General features: G+C 33.6%; 1 protein-coding gene and 1 non-coding gene across 2 annotated transcripts in view; one reads left to right on the forward strand and one right to left on the reverse strand.

Moving 5' to 3' along the window:
* LOC135663172 (photosystem I P700 chlorophyll a apoprotein A2) overlaps positions 1-2904 on the forward strand; it is a 10861-nt gene extending 7957 nt beyond the window's left edge. The window contains exon 1 of the mRNA XM_065176767.1: positions 1-2904. This exon is cut by the window's left edge and continues 7957 nt beyond it. The gene's annotated coding sequence lies outside the window, so the exon portion shown is untranslated.
* A 1977-nt stretch (positions 2905-4881) lies between these two features.
* Positions 4882-4952, reverse strand: TRNAC-GCA (transfer RNA cysteine (anticodon GCA)). The gene has a single exon. It is a non-coding gene; the product is annotated as a tRNA-Cys (tRNA).
* Positions 4953-6825: the final 1873 nt, after the last annotated feature.

Here is a 6825-nt window from a genome sequence, read left to right on the forward strand (position 1 = left end):
TTTACTGACTCATCAAAACAAGATTCACTTGATTGATACATGTACCAATCTGACATCGACATAGATTCGATAGATTTTCTTGAATCATGTGATGAGGGTATTCGTACCCTGAACCGAATTCTTATAAAAAAATAAAAAAGAAAAAAGGAAAATTTCTATCGTTTTTTAATTTTCTGACTTAATGTGAGATAGTGATAGGCATATTTTATCTGAACAATGAACGAAGCAATGAGTTAAGTTAAAATTAATGAGTTAAAATTGAAGAAAAGAAATTAAGTGGGGTTCTACCCCCTTTTCTGTTCTGTCGGACCAATCACTGCCTGAACTGACGGAGTCCTGTACCTCCTTTCGCTATATAAAATAGTATGGGATGGTTCATTCATGAACCATCAAATCCAAAACAAAATTCTATGGAATCATAACATAAAAGTAGAAAAGAGTGTTCAGATCTAGTCATATCATTAGATTATATTGACAATTCCAAAAAACTACTCATACTATCATCATAGTATGATGACAGTTGGGCGGATATGCCCCTATCGTCTAGTGGTTCAGGACATCTCTCTTTCAAGGAGGCAGCGGGGATTCGACTTCCCCTGGGGGTACTACGAAAGGAAGTTGATCATGGATTATCAATAAGCCTAGAAGGAATTCTTCCTGGGTCGATGCCCGAGCGGTTAATGGGGACGGACTGTAAATTCGTTGGCGATATGTCTACGCTGGTTCAAATCCAGCTCGGCCCAAAAATTCGCCGCTCCATGAATATGATATAACCAATGATATAACCAATTTGTCCCCCAGAAACAAAAATACCTGATCCGTAAAAGAGAAAGAGTCCATTTTTGTTTCTCTATCCATGTTTTTCTCATTCGTTCTGATCTTTTCTTTCTAACGATCTAGATTCATAATACTTAATCAAAGCAAAGATTATGAAAGGAAAAATCGTTTTTTCTCAATGAAAGGTTGATTATCTATTTTTGGCAATAAAATAAAATAAACACAGGTTACTAGTAATCCGTGTCACTTTCACTATAGTCCATATCTATGTGTTCTATGTGTATATGATATCAGTTAGTATATCATTCGTGTCTCTGTTACAACGCGACGAAGAAAATGTTTTTCTGAAACCATTAAGAATATGTATACCATACACCTCGCTGGGATTGTAGTTCAATTGGTCAGAGCACCGCCCTGTCAAGGCGGAAGCTGCGGGTTCGAGCCCCGTCAGTCCCGAACTAGGATCCGACCGATGAATGGAGAAATGAATTTATCTATTTTCCGTGAAAAAGGAGACAGGGGGCAAGATCTAATCCCCAGTGGAGATCCTTATTTCTTTTGTTTTTCATTTCGCATTTATCATCAGACAAATACAGGAATTTCCATTTCTTCCACTAGTGCCGAGTGATAAGGGAGAGACATAACATATATAGATTCGTACAATCGGTGGTATTCCTATATTTAGTATTTTAAGAGATACTCGTCTGACTTTCTTTTTCGATTTTCTTGATAAATGAAATAGAATAGAGTGCTCCTATTTTTACCGAGAGTACATACGCAAATTGTATTCGTTTATTGTACAATACATAATGAACTTAACATAATTACCTCGACAGAGTACTTGTCAGGTTAAACGACAACCCTTTTTAGCTTCGACTTTGTTTGTGTATCCTCAATGACTAATTGGAAACAATCTATCTCATTCTCATTTAAATTGCACACTGAATTTTTGATGTATGCCTTCCAGTCCCAATCGAAGAAAGAGATACTAATCAAATAAAAGAAAAGACCAAGCAACGTTCCTTTTTATTAAATTTGTTGGAATTATATTAGATCTTTTATACTTAACCCGTCCTTTTTCCATCTCACTTCTACTCTTTGGATCTGTGTGTGATTCATAGAATACCAGTCATATAATACCTCATAATTGTATGTACATAATTGTATGTATAAGTATAACGAAGGAGGAGTATATAAGGAAGACGGTAGGGTTATTTATAGAAAAGAAAAAGTGGAAAAGGATGAAAATTCAATGGGATTCTTTATTGGATCAGGAATCCCATTTCAGATTTAGTATGGATAAAGGATCTTCCTATGTTATACTATTCAATTCTCGACGATGAATCGATTTGATAGATCAGATATTGTTATTCATAATATTGATCCGATTCAGTATCATCAGGATGCAATTCATCCCATTGAATTTACAGGAATCAAATTTCTCATCTCTATGGGATTAGATCCCGAGTTATTGCGAAGTAAAAAAACAATGAGATTATGGAAGTAAATATTCTCGCATTTATTGCTACTGCACTGTTCATTCTAGTTCCTACTGCCTTTTTACTTATCATCTACGTAAAAACAGTCAGTCAAAATGATTAATTTGACTGAAACTTGATTTATTAGTTCTTATCAATGATTGAATAAATGAAAGAAACGGATTCAAACTCCAAGTCTTAAATGAAATGATCTGTCTGGAATCATAAGTATCTGAGATAATAAGTATCTGAGATAGTAGTATCTGAGCCGAGATAGTATGGTATAGTATTTATTATCCTATTAATGATTTTCATAGAAAGTTGTACTGTATACAGATATAGGCTTTTATATAGAGAAAGCCTATATCTAGGTCAATATACAATATGTATGTACATAGATTAGATGTATATCTAAATAGTACATCAAAATAACAGTCCAATTCTATTATTTTTTTGGCTACATTTACTTGTGTGGATTTCGATCAATTCAAAATAATTGAAGACCAACTCTTCTAATTCCTGGCTTTCTTAGAATTTATATATATATAGGTATAGGTCCCGAGATCTATCAAAGGAATCAATGGAGCAAGACAAAAAGAGTATGGGCATATTCTACTATAAATTAAATAAAAAAAAAGATAAAAGAAAACGAAACCAAAGAAAAGAATCTTTTTCTTTTTTTAGATTTCCCATCTCAAGAAGTCATTGCTTGATCTATTAACAGATGATCTGCGGAGTTCTATTCCATGATAACTTCTTCAGATTTGAAAAAGAAGTAGATTAATAGAGTAGACCTTCCCAATTTTTTATGCTTAAACATGACATGAGATGAGTCAAAAAAAGCATAAAAAAATCTCTAGGAGTCTAAAAAAAAGGTGAAATGCGCGATATGTGGATCGCTCAACGGAAGAAAGATCTAATCTTATTATGTGTAGAACCTCTTTGGACAACAACTAGTCATTTCCAATAGAAAGTATGTATTGTCGTAATCTAATATAATTAGAATAGCGGAACGGCTTTCTCTTCTCTTAGAACAGTAAAAGTAAAGAAAGAGGGAAACAAATAAAGAAAAAAAGAAAAAACCAATTTCAGATTTTTTCTTTTTGTAATATCCATAATTCTGGTAAGAGCTGGTTTATCAAAATAGAATATTTAGGAAGAATTCGGTTGGAAAAAATTTCCTATCATGCGTAGATTTAGGTTTCGAAATACAACTATAGTAATCATTCATTCTTTGATCGAATGGTTATTATTCATTATTGTATTTTCTTATTCATTACTGTATTTCAGTATAATTTTGAAACAGAGACATTCTTTTTTTAAAGCTTTGCAAAACGATCAATTAAACAATTGATAGAATTCAATTACTCAATCGATTACTCGATTAGTAGTACCCCTAGAGTCCACTCCTTCCCCATACTACGAGTGAGAGGGAAAATGTAAAGACTACCATTAAAGCAGCCCAAGCGAGACTTACTATATCCATATAAATTATGTCTCCTATCTCTATGAAGGAATTATTCCATTATTGATCAATAATCATAGTGGAATCAATGGCGCAGAGTCAAAATGGAATTCTGACTTAACTTAAGGCTATTGATGAACCAATCCAATGAATCTACTCGTAACAAGATTATAAGATTTCTGGTAGAATCGGGAAGCATTAAGCATAAATACAATACACACACCTTTTCTCGGAAAATGAAATAACAAAGGAATACTCCTATCCCAATGGAACATGTAGGAGTACTAAGACCTATTGTTTGTTACCCTTTTTCATAAGCAAAAGACATCAAAATATACCATCAAGATAGATAACTATCTATCAGATACCTCTATTTCCTATTTGATCTAAGCCTTACTGTTTTTTTTGTGAAAGAATGGGGAGACACCATCACCAGTATTACATACATTCTTTCTTTTTTTCGTAATCCCCCTATCTTACACGGGCAAAGAAATTCCTACACGGGCAAAGAAATTTTTTTGTTTCTTCAACTTTTACTTTTACTCTTTACTCAATAAGAGCCGACCAACTATCCTGATTGAATGTTTGAGTACTCAGAGACTCTCGTGAGTCTGGATACAAAGTATCTTCAGTCCTTTCCACAACTTCTAAATTGATTTCCCATCAGCCTATCCAATCGAATTCCAGACAGAGTCAGTAGACACAACGGTGGTAGTGTAAAATAATTAGGAATTCTTGATAGTCTTTCGTACAATCTCTTCTTCAATCCTAGTAGCAAAAATGGAGTGTCCTTTAGGAACCTTTGGATACCAAGATTTCCGACCTCTTACTTTCGTAGTTTTGAATCCCAGAATTTACTTTCACTATTTATTTATTCTACTTATAAAATAAATGTCCGAACCAATCATAATCATATTAAAATCATAATCATATTAATAAGTAAGGCTTACTTCATCCCTATTTGTACCGGTTTGGGCCACACCCAAAGCCCGGATTTTTAGAAAAAAATTGACTTTCTTTAAAAAAATTGACTTTCTTTATAGAACTACAGATTCTAAAAATAAAGTATCGATAGGCTTATCCTTTTGCCTCTCCTTCTCCGGGGACAGAATTCGTCGAGTTAAATCAGCAGAATAAGAAATCCCAAGTTTTTTGTTGATCAGGCGACACCCAGATTTGAACTGGGGATAAAGGATTTGCAGTCCCCCGCCTTACCACTTGGCCATGTCGCCAAACCAAATTCGATCCAAATAAGATAAAAAATAGATTTCTGGTCAAAGACTGAAAAATTCAGGGCAAATTGGAACCATTAACTATTTGTTTTGTTGTTTTGAATTAGCGAAAGGTTCTTCAATTTGTATCTCAAATTGTTGCGTTTCCTTAATGGCATAACAAAATCAAATTGATTTATGACTAATTCAGTATCAATTATTTTCAATAATCAATCTTTTTCAATTTCAATTATAACAATATAAATTATAACAATATATATGTGTATATGTAAACCTCAAAACAGAAATTGTTACACAGATACCGCTCTTATGTACATATCCCATATCCCTATAGAGAATCGTCGTGCCTTCTTTTTTCATTTTCTATATGCAATAGAAAAAATAGGAATTATGATATAGTGCGACCTGACTTCTGTTGCCACAAGTGAAATTACGATAAAAGATGTGATATGCGGACAGGTAGATAGCTATATTGGCATGCACTTAATAAATATTACTCCTATTACGCAATTCAATCATATTCTATATATTCTACTAGCAAAAAAATAATTCGAAATTTTTTTTGAACATGAAATGAAACTCAAATAAAATTAAGTATGCTAAAAAGGGAAACTCTATATTGTTCCTGTTGTACCTGTCGCAAATTCGAACTTGCGTCGAAAATGCTCTTCATTCCTCTGTCTCATTTCCGTTCATACGTATGAAATACATATATGGTATATGGAGTTGGCTAAAATTTCATGTGATTCAGTAAACAGAATATACATTCCATCATTGCTAGATCGATCCGTATGGTTCGATAAATAGTGAGCTAATAATGGGATTTTTCAATAAACAGGAAACTTAAGATTAAGATGCTCCGGAATGATGGAAATGAGGGAATGTCCACAATACCTGGATTTAGTCAGATCCAATTTGAGGGATTTTGTAGGTTCATTAATGAGGGCTTGACGGAAGAATTTCATAAGTTTCCAAAAATTGAAGATACAGATCAAGAAATTGAATTTAAATTATTTGTGGAAAGATATCAATTGGTAGAACCCTTGATAAACGAAAGAGATGCTGTGTATGAATCACTCACATATTCTTCTGAATTATATGTACCCGCGGGATTAATTTGGAAAACCGGTAGAGATATGCAAGAACAAACCGTTTTTATTGGAAACATTCCCCTAATGAATTCCCTGGGAACCTTTATAGTAAATGGAATATACAGAATTGTGATCAATCAAATATTGCAAAGTCCTGGTATTTACTACCGTTCAGAATTGGACCATAACGGAATTTCTGTCTATACCAGCACAATAATATCAGATTGGGGAGGAAGATCGGAATTAGAAATTGATAGAAAAGCAAGGATATGGGCCCGTGTAAGTAGGAAACAAAAAATATCTATTCTAATTCTATCATCAGCTATGGGTTCGAATCTAAGAGAAATTCTAGATAATGTTTGTTACCCTGAAATTTTCTTGTCTTTCCCGAATGATAAGGAGAAAAAAAAGATTGGGTCAAAAGAAAATGCTATTTTGGAATTTTATCAACAATTTGCTTGTGTAGGCGGGGATCCGGTATTTTCTGAGTCTTTATGTAAAGAATTACAAAAGAAATTTTTTCAACAAAGATGTGAATTAGGAAGGATTGGTCGACGAAATATGAACCGGAGACTGAATCTTGATATACCTCAGAACAATACATTTTTATTACCACGAGATGTATTGGCTGCTGCGGATCATTTGATCGGAATTAAATTTGGAATGGGTACACTTGACGATATGAATCACTTGAAAAATAAACGGATTCGTTCTATAGCGGATCTGTTACAGGATCAATTCGGACTGGCTCTTGTTCGTTTAGAAAATGCGGTTCGAGGAAC

Source organism: Musa acuminata, unplaced genomic scaffold, assembly GCF_036884655.1.
Source record: "Musa acuminata AAA Group cultivar baxijiao unplaced genomic scaffold, Cavendish_Baxijiao_AAA HiC_scaffold_683, whole genome shotgun sequence".
Classification (NCBI taxonomy): domain Eukaryota; kingdom Viridiplantae; phylum Streptophyta; class Magnoliopsida; order Zingiberales; family Musaceae; genus Musa; species Musa acuminata.